Source organism: Vigna unguiculata, chromosome 11 (genome assembly GCF_004118075.2).
Source record: "Vigna unguiculata cultivar IT97K-499-35 chromosome 11, ASM411807v1, whole genome shotgun sequence".
Lineage (NCBI taxonomy): Eukaryota > Viridiplantae > Streptophyta > Magnoliopsida > Fabales > Fabaceae > Vigna > Vigna unguiculata.
Genome location: NC_040289.1, coordinates 5,583,377 through 5,598,388, shown reverse-complemented (window position 1 = coordinate 5,598,388; position 15,012 = coordinate 5,583,377). Strand labels below are relative to the sequence as shown.

Genomic DNA, 15,012 nt, shown 5'->3' with positions numbered 1-15,012 from the left:
ATTATCTCTAAGGTTATTATTATGCATTAACTGATTATGTAGATCTACAATATTTATAAGCGATTTACCTTCTATAAATAAGAATGTTACTCCCATGGTCAAGGGATAGATTTATTTTGGCCTAAGTGGGTCATTAACTAATGTTAAAATATTTCTTTCTTTTTGTTTTCGGTTGAATGTCAACAACTATCATAGAAACGAATATGTGTCAAAACAGTGTAAATGACCTAAGTTACTATAATAAGATGTGTTTGAAACATTAAATAAACTTAATAAAATTTGTGAAATTTGATTAAAATGAGTAAATTCACGTATTTCTAAAAATAAAGAACTAAATTGAATCATAATTTTCAAAAGAAACTAATCCCAATTTTTACTTGAAATCGAAAAACCAAAAACATATTTAATCCATTGGTCCATTATTTTATCTCATATTTCCCTCTTCTCTTGCTTTCTTTATTCAGCGTAAAGTTATACTAACAAAAAGTTCTCATTTAATTATTCTTTTTTAAGTATTACTATTCAAAAAATAAAGTTATTTTGTCATTTGAAAAAATATAAAAAAAAATTGTATACATTTTAAAACAATTTAATAAAATATCCTGTGAATTTTTTTTGCAAAACTTTTAGTAAGAAAAACATACTTGCAAATTTAATTTAACAGAAAAAACAGTTAGAAATTTTTTTGCTATAAAAAACATACTTTCGTATTTTAAATTAGTACAAAAATTACCAGCAAAATTTAAATTCACAATAGAAATTACTTGCAATTTTCTATATCAAATTTTTTCACAAGAAAATGTGTGGTTATTTTCTTTTATGAAAATTTATTATAAATATTTTACACAGAAAATTTTATAAAAAATTTATTGTGAATTTTCAAATTTTACGACAATTATTATTTATCAAAAAATTATATGTCAATTAAATTTTTTTACAAAAAATAATTAAAATTTCTTTTTATTCAAGTTTTTATAAGAAATTTTTAAATAAAATCTCATAAAATATTAAAAATTTTAATAATATACTAACAAAAACACATATGTATGTTTAAAAAATAATTAAATTTATATAATCTGTTACTTTTATAAATAAAATGATAAGATAATTATTTTAACTTAAAAATTACTAATATAATTATTTTAATTTTAAAAAATAATAATATAACTATTTTAGTCTAAAAAATAGTTATTTAAACAATAGAATTGAAAAAAATCGGGTAGCAATGAAAAATCTCCTTTTTTATTAATGTTTTGTATTAATGGTATGGACATAACATTCCAGTGACTACGAGTCATCCAAAGGTAGTTAAGGAAATTTATCCGGAATGAACAAAATATTTTTTACGTATAAAACATTTTTGATATTTATAATTTGATGTTAGGATGGTGAATAATTAGGGGTACTAAAAAACAATTCTTAAATAATAACTGAAGTAAAAAATTATTACTCATTATAATTACTAGTTTATAAAATATATTATTAATTATAAAATAATTATTATTATAAATAAAAAATTATAATTACTCGTTAAATTAATCATTAATTAATTAAAAATAAATTTAAAAATAAATTTTTTAATAATTAAAATATAGTTAATATTTAGTGACAAGTATATAAATTATTTTTTTAATTTCGTTGGTAGTCAAGATTTGAATAACTAAATTTTATGGACCAATTTATGAATTAATTATAATTTTTTATTTAATAATAATAACTATTTTAATAATAAATATTTTTATTTTATAAATTAATATTTAAATTGATTATCAATAAGGTTTCTCTTTTAGTGTCATAATTTTTGATAGGTTTATGAATTGTAAATATACTAAATATTAAGTTTTAGTATTTATTGTATTGAATAAACGTTAGACTAGATCTTGCTAATAACATGTGCCTGGGTTGGTTAAAATTGTTTTACAATTGCAAATGTTAATGCATAAAACTAACCGTAAAAGGACGTTGCATATGGATTTATGAATGACCATTGATGTAGAAAGAAATACCTATAACTCGCTTAAAACCAGTAAAAAGCCTGTTAATCTTGTATATACAAGTCAGAGTAAGAAATTGTTAGGATAAACTTAAATTAGGAGTTATTGAGCATACTTTATGAGTGATTACATTTGTGATGTTTTAGGAAAGGAAAAGTCAAAAGTTCTAGTGTCTTGCTCCTATGAAATATACAAGTGAAATAAATCATATTTTCAGAGATAGAGTGTCTTTGCTAACAAAGTGGTATCAGAGCCAGTTAGCCTGAGTGTCTGAGAGTGAAAAAAGTGTGATTGATGGCCAACAATATGTGCTTACCCCAGCTGACACAAAAATCCGACTACGATAAGTGGAGCATGCAGATGAAGGCCTACCTCGGATCCCAAGACGTGTGGGATGTAGTGCAAGGTGGCTTCGAAGAGCCAGAGGATTTGGATGAACAGACAATTGCCCATATTGCTGCGTTGAAAAAACATGAGTCAAAGATAGGAAAGCTATGTATGCATTGTACCGAGCTGTGAACGATGCAGGACTTGAGAAGTTAGCAAACGCTACGACTTCAAAAGAGGTGTGGGAGATCTTGGAGAAAACATATAAGGGAGATGACCGTGTGAAACAGGTTCGTCTTCAAGCTCTCAGAGGAGAGTTTGAGAGGTTGTTGATGAAGGAGAACGAAGGGGTAACCGAGTTCATATCTCAGGTGGAGACTGTGGCAAACCAACTTGGCAAAAATGGGGAGCCGTTGCCTGCAAACCAAGTTGTGGAGAAAATTTTGAGGTCAATGACTATTGACTTCGACAACATTGTGTGTGCTATAGAGGAATCCAAAGACCTCTCAAAGCTCATGGTGGAGGAGCTTGTTGGGTCTCTAGAAGCTTATGAGCAAAGAAGAAGAAAGACGAAGGAGGACTACCTTGGCCAAGCTCTCCAAGCAAGGACAAATTTCAAGGAGAAAAAGGCGTTTGGAACTCAGAACACTCAGGGCAGAGGAGGAAGAGATCATGGGAGTCAAAACCAAGGTCCTAGAGGCAGAGGTCGAGGATGTAGTGGTCAAGGTCGAGATGATTACGAAGACGGCGCTCCCAGCCTGCAAAATTGGCGAGGCCGAGGTCAAGGTGGAGGCCGAGGAGGTTGATCAGGCAACAATGGTGAGTGCTACAAGTGCGGCAAACCCGGTCACTATGCAAATGAGTGTAGATCGGTCAAATGTTATAACTATAGTAAGACCGGTCATTTTGCAAAGGATTGTCGATCCCAAAATAGGAGAAATGAATCAACCAATCTTCTTACAGAGGAGGTTGAAGAACAAGATGGAATATTGTTGATGGCTAGTAGCGAAGCGAGCTCGACACATGATATGAAGAATTTGGCAAGGGAGGAAACTGATGAGGACGAGATGTTGTTGACAAGGAGCTCGGATATCGAGCTTGGTCCAAACCCTAGCACAAACACTGAGTTTGGTTTGTGAGTCCAAAACAACTCGATCTGGTATCTAGACACTGGAGCTAGTAAGCATATGTGCGGAGATGAAAATATGTTTGATGAGCTCTCCAAAATTGAAGCTGGACATGTGTCATTTGGAGAAACTTCCAAGGTGATGGTAAAAGGACAAGGTACGATATGTTTTTCTCAAAAGAATGGACGAATTGGGACAATTCGGGATATGTACTACATACCCGACCTCAAAACCAACATATTGAGTATGGGGCAGTTAATGGAAAAGGGGTACTCAATCATCATGAAAGATCGAGTGCTGGAGTTGAGGGATAAACTCGGACACCTTATTACCCGAGTAGAAATGAAACAAAACAAAATGTGTAAACTGGAGCTGAGGTGTTTGAAACTCGACGTCAAGGATGAAGCAATGAAGTGGCATTTTCGATTCGGTCATTTGCACTTTGGAGGGTTGAGCGAGCTAATACATAAAGAAATGGTGCGTGGATTGCCAAACATAGAATTTAAGAAGAATTTATGTGAAGATTGTGTACTCGGCAAGTACCAGAGAGCCTCCTTTCCAAAGACAACTGAGTATCAGGTGAAGGAACAACTTGGCCTGGTGCATACAGATGTTTGTGGACCAATTACTCCTGTATCTTTCAGTGGTAAGAGGTATTTTTAACATTTATTGATTATTTCTCTCGGAAGACATGGGTTTATTTTTTGAAGGAGAAATCTGAAGTATTTGGAGTGTTTAAGAAATTTAAAGTAATGATTGAAAATGAAACGAGCACAAAAATTAAAGTTGTTCGGTCAGATAGAGGAGGTGAATACACATTAGCCGAGTTCATGAGGTGCTGTGAGGAGCTCGACATTAGAAGATTTTTGACAACTTCATACTCACCACAACAAAACATAGTTGCTGAAACGAAGAATCAGACAATTCTTAACATGGTTTGAGCAATGTTGAAAGGTAAGAATATGTCAAAAGAATTTTGGGCTGAAGTAGTGTGTGTGCAGTATATGTGCAGAACATGTGTCCTCATGCAAAGCTCAATGGACAGACACCACATGAAGCATGGAGTGGAAAGAAACCATGTGTATCTCACTTGAAGGTATTTGGTAGTGTAGCATATGCTCATGTTCCAGCGCAACAAAGAACCATGCTCGAGGACATGAGTAAGAAACTTGTTTTTATTGGATATGATGAAAAAACAAAGAGCTATAAATTGTTTAATCCAGTAACAAACAAAGTTCTTGTGAGTCGAGATGTTGTAATAGATGAGGAGAACGAATGGAACAACTTGACAGTGACAGTTAAGAGCATAACAACGACAAGTGGGAGCTCAAAAACTACCTTTGGAAGCCCGACAAGTGAAAGAAGAAATTTGGACAATATACCAGGAAGACAACAGGAGGTCTCTGACTAGGAAGAAGAACCATTGCAGCCCAGAACTCGGAGCCTACAAGACATATATAATACAACTAACGAGGTACATGTTGTATGTCTTTTGGAAGAATCGGAAGATGTTAGATTTGAAGAAGCCGTGGTGGATGAGAAATGGAAGAAGGTAATGGATGAGGAGATTGCTGCTATAGAACATAACAACACATGGGAACTATTTGAGTTACCACAAGGAGCTCAACCCATTGGAGTAAAGTGGGTTTTCAAGAAGAAAATGAACGCACAAGGTGAGATAGAGTGATATAAAGCTCGATTGGTGGCAAAAGGCTATAGACAGAGGGAAGGAGTTGACTATGCCGAGGTGTTTGCACCTGTTACTAGGATGGAGACTGTTCATCTACTAATTTCTGTAGCAGCTCAAAACAAATGGCCCATTTTTCAAATGGACGTAAAATCAACTTTTCTGAATGGTGTGTTAAAGGAAGAGGTCTACATTGAGCAACCATTCGGCTACATGAGGAGAGGTGAAGAAAAGAAGGTGTTGAGGTTGAAGAAGGCTCTTTATGGCCTGAAACAAGCTCCAAGAGCGTGGAATGACCGAATCCACACTTATTTCGTGGAAAATAAATATGAATAATGCCTGGTTGAACACACACTATATATAAAGAAGCATGGAGGTAGGATAATGTTTATAGCTCTTTATGTTGATGACCTTGTGTTCATGGGTAATGATGCATAATTAATCAAGAAGTTCAAAAGAACCATGGAGAAAGAGTTTGAAATGACGGACTTGGGACACATGAGATACTTTCTCGGGCTGGAAGTCAAACAACTTGAGATAGGCATCTTTGTGTCTCAAGAAAGGTATGCCGAGGACATTCTGAGTAAATTTAAGATGGCGAGGTGCAACCCGGTTTCAACCCCAATGGAACTAGGTACAAAACTTTCAAAGTTTGATGGAGGAGATCACGTAGATGCCAACAAATACAAAAGCTTGGTTGGAAGTCTTCATTACTTGACGAGTACAAGGCCGGATTTGTTACTAAGCGTTGGTATAGTAAGTCGATACATGAAGGAGTCGACCTACACACATTGGAGAGCACTGGAAAGAATATTGAGGTATGTGCGGGGAACAACATCACTCGGATTATACTACACTAGGTCGGACGATTACCGATTAGTAGGGTACTCGGACAGTGATTGGTGCAGAGATGTAGATGACCGGAAAAGCACATTCGAGTATGTATTCTTCATGAGAAACACGGCGTTTACCTGGCTCTCAAAGAAGCAACCTATAGTGACGTTGTCTACATGCGAAGCTGAGTACGTTGCAACATCATTGAGTGTATGTCATGCAATATGGCTTAGAAATCTTCTAAGCAAACTGGAGATGAAACAAAAAGGAGGGACTGTAATTCGAGTAGATAACAAGTCGGCTATTGAGTTGGCAAAGAATCCAGTCAACCATGGAAGGAGTAAGCACATTGATGTGAAATTTCATTCCATCCGAGATCAGGTGAAGGAAGGTAATGTAGAGATGGTGCAGTGGGAAGCAGAGATCAAATTGCAGACTTATTTATAAAGCCATTGCCAACTGTGTTGTTCAATAACTATAAAAATCTAATCGGAATGAAGGATGGAAGAAGTATTTAAGTTTACGGGGGAGTTTTGTTAGGATAAACTTAAATTAAGAGTTATTGAGCAGACTTTATGAGTGGTTACATTTGTGATGTTTTAGGAAAGGAAAAGTCAAAAGTTTTATGTGTTATGTTTTGGATGTTAATGGTGATTATTGTTATGTTTTTATAATAATTTTTATAATAATTGGAGACATTATGGCTTGCAGATGAAAAGTTAAATGTAAGTCCTATAAATTGTAGTGTCTTGCTCATATGAAATACACAAGTGAAATAAATCATATTTTCAAAGATAGAATGTGTTTGCTAAAGGAAATCAATCGTTAAAACAATTATTTGGTTTTAAACATTTCAGCTATAAAATTATCGATGACTCAAAATGTAAAGAATATGAAATAAATAAAAGTTTTGTCGGTCATTTGTTTGAGAAAAGATTCAATTATTTATATCCGTATATAGCTTTCTGGTAATGCGCTGTACCCATTTTATTGGCTTAAGACCCATAAAATTGAAGTCTCATAAAGGTGAATTGCTTTTCTGTTTTAGCTTTTCCAATAGTGTAAGCGACTGAACTTATCAATATTAGACTTTTTATCACTACTTTGAATAAAGAGAATTGATCTTTCATTGGTGTTAGGAAAAGGAATTCTCAGGTTTCTTTTTCCATATTAGTGCAATTCGTTGTTGTAATTACTCCACAGTCTGTTTCCACGCATTAACAACATCCATTATCTCTTACTTCGAGACGAGTCGTAGGGATGACGTTAACTTGCTTTCCCTACTTAACATAAGGTCGTGTTGGGTTATATACAGGTTATAGTTATAGTTACCGAAAATGTTAGACTTTTTGACACGACTCTAATACCATTGTTGATGGGTTATATATATATATATATATATATATATATATATATATATATATATATATATAAAGTATTTGATACCACTTTTATACCAAAACCTTAAGGCAGTGGTGTTATGGGTATTTATTTTTATATAGTGTTTAACTTTGTCTGTTCTATCCAATGTATGACTTTTTGACTCACAATTGAACTATTCTCAACAGGTCGAAGGAAAGAAAACCCCTGAGCCTAAATCGACCTCTTAGAGATTATTTCTCTAAGAGTAAGGACCTAAACTCTAATGAAGTATGTAATAATCCTATCGCCAACATGAATGAGCTGAGATAGCGGGCCACTAAGTTCATGAGGAGAGAAGTTGAGAAGGTACCGTAGCAAGCCCCCATAGGCATTGTGTGAGGTCCTATATGGTCGTGGGAGTGTAAACTTTTCTGATACATGAACTACGCACCTCTTAACGCCTCTAGGTCACGCATCTTGAAAGAGGCTCTACAAGCTTAGCTCATCCCTCCTCCAAGGAAGTTTTAAAGCTTACCAGATGTCGACATAAGCAAGTACTGTAGATACCACCGTAAGTCTGGAGTGAGTGTTGCAACTCCTCAATCTCCAATTCATCAAGATTCTTTGTCTCCTCAATTGTGAACACTATATGATCAAGAAGAGATCTCAATACCTTGTTCTCCACAAGTTGTTCGATTACCTTATCACTATACGATCTCATGGCATTTACCAATTCTTGGATCTTGTCAAAGTATTCAGCAACAATTTCACTTTCCTCCATTAGTGCTTGTAGTTTAATTTTCTTGTGTTTGTGCATATCTCCATACGTTTTTGTAAAGATTTCCCACGCCTCTTTTGTTGTTTCAGCTTGGGAAATCTTGTTGAAGATTTTTGAGTTAACACATTGCTATAGCAAGAACCTTGCTTTGCCATCTAATTTTTGCCACAGCTTATAGTTCTTCTTTTCCTCGTCTGTTGCCTTGCTGCCCAATTCCACAAGACCATTTTCAATCACCTCTATTACCTCCTGAAAACTTAAAACAACCTTCATTCTTATTTTCCAATCATCAAACATCTTACCATCAAACATTGGTAAGCCACCCTAAATTATGCCTCCCATGCCAGTTATGTTTGTCTGCCCAAAAACCTGACAACTACACCTACACCTTGAGGTTCTTATCACTTGTTTTCTTGATGCACCAAGAAAACACACCTTTCACCAAATAATCACTCTATTGGATGCCCTTGTAATGTCTTTTAGACAACACAATAATTGGCCTTTTACTCTTGCACACAGGTCCTAACACGATCTAGCACTTGATACCATAAAGGGTTTGGCAACAAAGCACATATGCAAAAGACAAAAGTTGAAAAAGCTATATTGAATTGAACTAGGATACAAAGTTTTATACACCGTGTAAGCAGAGTAAGTGCTAATAACAGAAAATGATAAATGCTAAAAACGGACAACTGTTACAACATCAACTTTATATTTTGGCTTAAAGACTAAACTCCAACACATTAGTCTCTTGAGAAACGATACTTGAATTTTTCACTTTATTACTTGTGTGATTTATTACATTTGCTAATTCCGTAATACGAACTCACAAAAGTTGAAAGAAAGACATCCTGAATATTATTTTAAGCTTCAACGTCCGCTTTGAAATTCTGCAAGTAAGATGAAGAAAAGAGGAAAGGATTAGTTTACTATATCACAATGTAATGAAAATTTCATAACATCCCTTATAAGTAAATTATTACCTTTATATTTCTTAAGAATTAATCATTTCCCTTATAGAGGCTGTAATTTCTATTGCAGAATCAATCGAAAATCCTTTTGAAGATAAATTATCATGAATGATCCTTCTTCCAACGTATAATGCTGGTGTTTGAGGTAAGGAAACTATTGCACTTTTGTTTGTCAACATTGATACAATCTTAGACATGTTGAGTCGATCATCTGCATAATGCTCTCACTACTAAAAAAACTCATATTTTCTGCTAACTTTGTTTTGAATTTTTTTTTGCAAGAAATACTTATAAATTTTGTTATGAAAAGAAATTTGTAGGAAATTACTGGCAATTATTTTGCAAAATATTTTGTATAAAACAATTTTCGCAACAAACTTTGTAGGAAATACTTGCAAATTTTATAATTTTATAAGAAATAATTATTCACGAAGAAATTACCTGTCAATTAAAATTTTAGAAAAAATAGCAAAAAAAAAATCTTTTCTTACGAATGTTTTTAACAAATTTATAAGAAAATTCTCATGTAATATGAGAATTTTTAGTAGTGTCTACACACAACAAACCGATATGAATGTATCCTTGTACTTCATCAGGATCAATCGACTCCTTTATTGATGGATCCACTAACTCTAAACATGCACCATCTTTCCATAACTCCCATGTCTGTCAATATTTTCCACAAATTAGACACAGTAAACAATAAGAAAAAACTAATAAATATGACTTACATACATGTCCTATTAAATTTAATGGGCGATCAACATCATAGCAACCAAGGTTTCATCTTCCGCTAACAATTTCAAGTAACAATACTCCAAAACTATAAACATCACACTTCGTAGAGAAAGCTCCTTCCATCATATATTCTGGAGACATGTAACCGCTGTAAGAAAAAGTAGTTTGTAACATGATGAAATAATTTTTAAACATTCACATAAAATTCAACCAAGATAGTTTATCAAGTTTACTGTGTCCCAACAATTGTATTGGTATTTGAGGTTGATTCTTGTTGCGTGAATATTCTTGTCATTCCAAAATCTGAAATTTTTGGATTTATGTTTTCATCTAAAAGAATGTTGCTAGCTTTCATGTCCCTGTGGATGACTTTGAGTCTTGAGTACTTATGAAGATAAAGTAATCCTTGAGAAATTCCTTCTATTATTTTGAAACGCTTCTTCCAATCTAGTAATTTCCCTTTTGTACAATCTACGTATTGTCAACATGTATATAGTGATGGGTTAGTACGTATACCACAATTGTTGTGTCCACAACCATCACTAAAAGACGATAGTTAAGAAAATCTATATATATATATATATATATATATATATATATAAACCAATCATGTTATGACTTGCACACAATACACTAGGACTCAGACACAACTCATCCGGATACATATAATTTAGTCGGATTCAGCGAATGCTTGCACTTGTGGTGGATTTTTTTGCTCTACTGAGCTGCTCACCCCCGAGCTAAGTGTTACAATGTCTCAACCCTCACGCACAAGGTTAGCCCTTAATGGGTTTCAGACCTTTTGCTACTCTCACCACAAGAGTCAGTCTGCTCTATGTGAGACTAACGGACTCTTTGGAGTGTCAGGATGTAACCTTACCTTAAATCCTTACTAAATTATATAGATGGGGCACCACCATGAACTTCCACTAATAGGGGTCATGGAATTACGTCCCGACAAACTGAGGCACCACCATGACGTCTCACCTAGAGGCTCATGGAATTACGTCCTAACCAACCCAATCATCATGCTTCCAACAATTAATATAGAATCATTTATCATGCCAAAACCATGCCACTTTGATAACCAACCATCCCATACAAGTCACATGCCAAGGTCATGTTAAACTTATCAATCACAAACCATAAACCATTCTACTCATACCCATTCGCCCAATTCATGCTTTTAAAAGTAATTGAATCAACCCACAAGTTCAAGTTAAAGTAAGGAATTAAAAGTCTGTAGCAATTCTCGCTTAAGCTAGACTAATCTCACTTAAGCTAGACTGGTCTCGCTTAAGCTAGAATTCTTGCTTAAGCTAGACTGATCTCGCTTAAGCTAGACTTGTCTCGCTTAAGCTAAAATCTCTCGCTTAAGCTAGACTTGTCTCGCTTAAGCTAAAATGACAAATTTTAACTGGTTTCAACATGTAAAAACACAAAATCCCAAACAACACAAATTTAAGAAAACACAAACACGTTGTATAAAACGTTGGCATCATATTTCATGCTTTAAAAGGGTAAAAAAATCAATCATGGGAGCATACAAGCATTTAAATAATTTTGTCAATCTCGCTCAAGCTAAGGAGCTCTCGCTCAGGCGACAAGGGTCTCTCGCTCAAGCGAAAAGCTTTCGCTTAAGCGAGATTGAAAACAGAGAGTACTTCGAGTTCTCCCTCAAGCGAGAGGCCTTCACTCAAGTGAGCACTCAAAACCAAAGGGGGCGAGTTACTGCCATTCTCGCTTAGGCGGGAGCTTCCCGTTTGGCGAGAAACAGCTCGCTTAGGTGAGCATAGCAGATCTCATCTGCTCTCACACATGCAAAGCCAAAAAATCCATCCAGTAACAATACACATATTATTTTCACACATCAAAAGTACATCAAATCATCAAGAGCACCCAACAGAACCAAAACAGACACATTATTTATAAAAGCATGAAAAATCCTAGCTTCCCTTACTTGGATAGATGCTAGTGGAAAGCACAGGCACCTACGGTAACGAACCCAATGGCTACAAGAGCATACTCAAGAGGTGGAGTAGAGAATGAGGTTGAGCTGACTTTAATCTGAATGAGCTTTGAACCCTATCAGAGCACAGTTTGAGGGGTAAAGAGAAGAGGAGTAAGGTGGTTGATTTTGCAAAGTGGGCAGAACATGAGATGGTTAGGCTGGTTTAGGGGTTTTGGGATGCCCTATGGGCCAGCCTTAGGCCCAACTAACTAGGAGAAGCCCTTAAATTGTAGGACATAATTAAAGTGGGTCTTACATTCTCCCCAACAACAAAAATTTTTGACCTTGAAAATTCACCGACGAGATGGAAAGAAAACTACGTTTTCCTCATTTCATCTGACAACCAGCACTTAGACATGACTAATAAAACAACTCCAACACCTATAGTCACTGAAAACTTTGCCTCTATGCTAAGCGATATGTGTTCAACTGTGTAGATTGGTTTAGTTACTACTCTCGAAGTAACTTCCAACCCTGCAACCTTAAAATTGAGATGCTCCTTCTTACATACCCAACTAACTTGTATCTGACATACCGACTTGTCTACCATATGCTCTCTACTACCTCTTGTAGTTTTTTATCAATGTCTCAGATGACTTCAAGTCTCAAACTAAAACATGTAGTTATCACTTCACATCACTTTGTTCTCTCCTTTAAGCATCACTCCACTGACTTGATCACTCTTGAGTTCTGGCCTACTGTCCCACCATCAACACTCTTGACCACTTTTACATATAACGAAACTCATAACATCTTACTTTCTTTGTTGGCTTCAACCAAGGCAACAAAGTTCCCTCCGAGTTATTCCAGTTCCAATTTAAAATTATCAATTGATTGCATTGCCATCTTGTTTTGGCATCCTGTCCTCATTTTTTTCCTTTAACTCGTAACCATCATTCCACCAAACCACAAAACCATAACTTCCATTGACTCCAAATCTCTAGTCTGTTTTGCACCAAGCAACTCTACGATACACCTGAAACTAAGATTGCCCGATTTGACTTTTTTCCAACCTCTTTGAGAAACTCACTCGTCCTAGTCAAATAACTAGACCAAGGAAATCTATTCACATCTTCTCCTCCCGACTTAGACACTTACTTCTCCACCAACTCTTACTCTTACTCTGTGAGGCCCAGATCTTGAATTCTCTTCTAGAAATAAACACCTACCCTTACTTCCTTACTTCAAGGTTGGTATCCTAACTAGAAAACATAATTCAACCACCTCTCATTTCCTTGATCCAACTTCCTTTGTGCAACCCTATACTCCCAACTCTGAATGATCATTGTATGGGGTGATTGGGTGAGATGATTATTTGTATTAAATTTTTTTCTGGGATGGTGAAATCTGTAATTCTATATAGGTGAAAGAATGAATAAATTTAATGTTTTAGTGTTACCTAAAGTTTTTAGTTTTGATATGATAAATGCGAATAAATAATTTTGATATGAAAAATGGGAATGAACGAAGGAAACGCAGTGAGATAAAAAATGGAACATAGAAAATCAAAATTTTGAAATAAAAAGAAAATAATTAATATATAATTATCGATGGATATATTGGTCGGTAATTACAGACGAATTTTATCGACGAATTTTTCTTCGATAATTACCGACGAAAAAAAAATATTTCGTCAATAAAATTTACCGGACACTTTACTGACGAATTTTTGACCGTCAGTAATACGCTAGTAATTTTAATTTATCGACAAATTTTGAGAATTATTAACGGATATCAACCGTCGATAATATTAATTTTTCTTGTAGTGGAACTTGTCCTTCAAAGCTTTCAAAACTAGTTCTAAATCTAACTTCTCCAAATTAGCCTGTGCCTAAAAAAGATGCAACCTTGGAAAAAAGGAGTAAGGTTTTAAACTTGGAATAAAATGCATGCTACTGTGACAAGACTGCATTATTTAGAAATTTAAATGCACAATTTTAACATTTTATTTCACTTTAATGCTTCAAATTCTACGATATAAACCCAAACAACAAAGATACAAAAGTTTCATAAGAGAAAATTCATTTTCAACTAAATAAATACATAAATAAATTGGTAGTGAAATTCTGGAAAATCAAAGAACATATGATTCTTATTATTGTTTAAATTTAAAGTAGGAAGTTGATAAATTTTGACACTATTTATATCCATGAATCCTGGGACCAGCTTTCTCCTATTAATTTCCCCATAGTGAAGTTATTCCATAAAATGTTCCACAAGGCAGAAGCATGTTTTAATACCTGCAAATCAAATTAACTACTTATTGCTTGAGATGAGAAGTAAAACAGGATTAATACCTATCGTCGCGATTCAGGTTGCGACAGATGATGGTTATTCTGGAAAAACTATGAAAACCATACCTATATTAAGATTTCTATTACTAAATATTTTATCTTTAGTTTCTCTTAAAGTTTCAGTTTCAAATGCAGTTAGTTATTCTCAAATCAATTCTCTTTGCTTGATATAAAATCCATTGACATTATTTCAAGAAACTAAATGCACATTTTGCAGTTAGTTATTTCAAGGACTAAAAGCTAGATGCATAAAATCCATTAACATTATTAATCACCACCCTACCAAACCTCAACCCTTAACATATAAAAAACAAGGGAAAATGTGTTTCAGGTGCCTTAATTTGCTGTCAAAAGTAGTCTTTGTATTTAAACTCAATAAAAATGGTCCTTGGATTTATTGCAATTCATGGAATTGGTTCCTGTGTAATGCCATTAGTCTTGTCTTTTTATGTGGCCTAACATAAAGGACTAATTTCACTGCATTTCAAAAATATAAAGTTGAAAATTTTCAATTTTAATAAAAAATAGATACCAACACTAAGTTCACCAAAAGAATAGCATTAAAATGAATATTCTCGAACAACAATTATAAGCAATACATTGAGAGAATTAATTCATCTACGGATTATTTCACATGTCCTAGACATCAGATGGATATTTGGTAACTTCTCATCATTATATCATAATATGCATGGAACAATCTATAATCAAACTATAATCAAAGATGGTAGACTAACTCACCTCGAACATCCTAATCCTTGATAAAAAAGATGTTGGAACAGTGTCAACAGATTCAACAAAATAAAACTTAATACATTTTAAATCAACCAATAGTTTTGTTTCATACAAGCATATCTTCAAGTCATGATGCAAAACAAAATTTGAATGC

General features: G+C 34.3%; 1 pseudogene; it reads right to left on the bottom strand.

The window, feature by feature from the left end:
• Positions 1-9,103: 9,103 nt before the first annotated feature.
• On the bottom strand, positions 9,104-12,362 carry LOC114170131 (annotated as a pseudogene).
• Between the last annotated feature and the right edge of the window lie 2,650 nt (positions 12,363-15,012).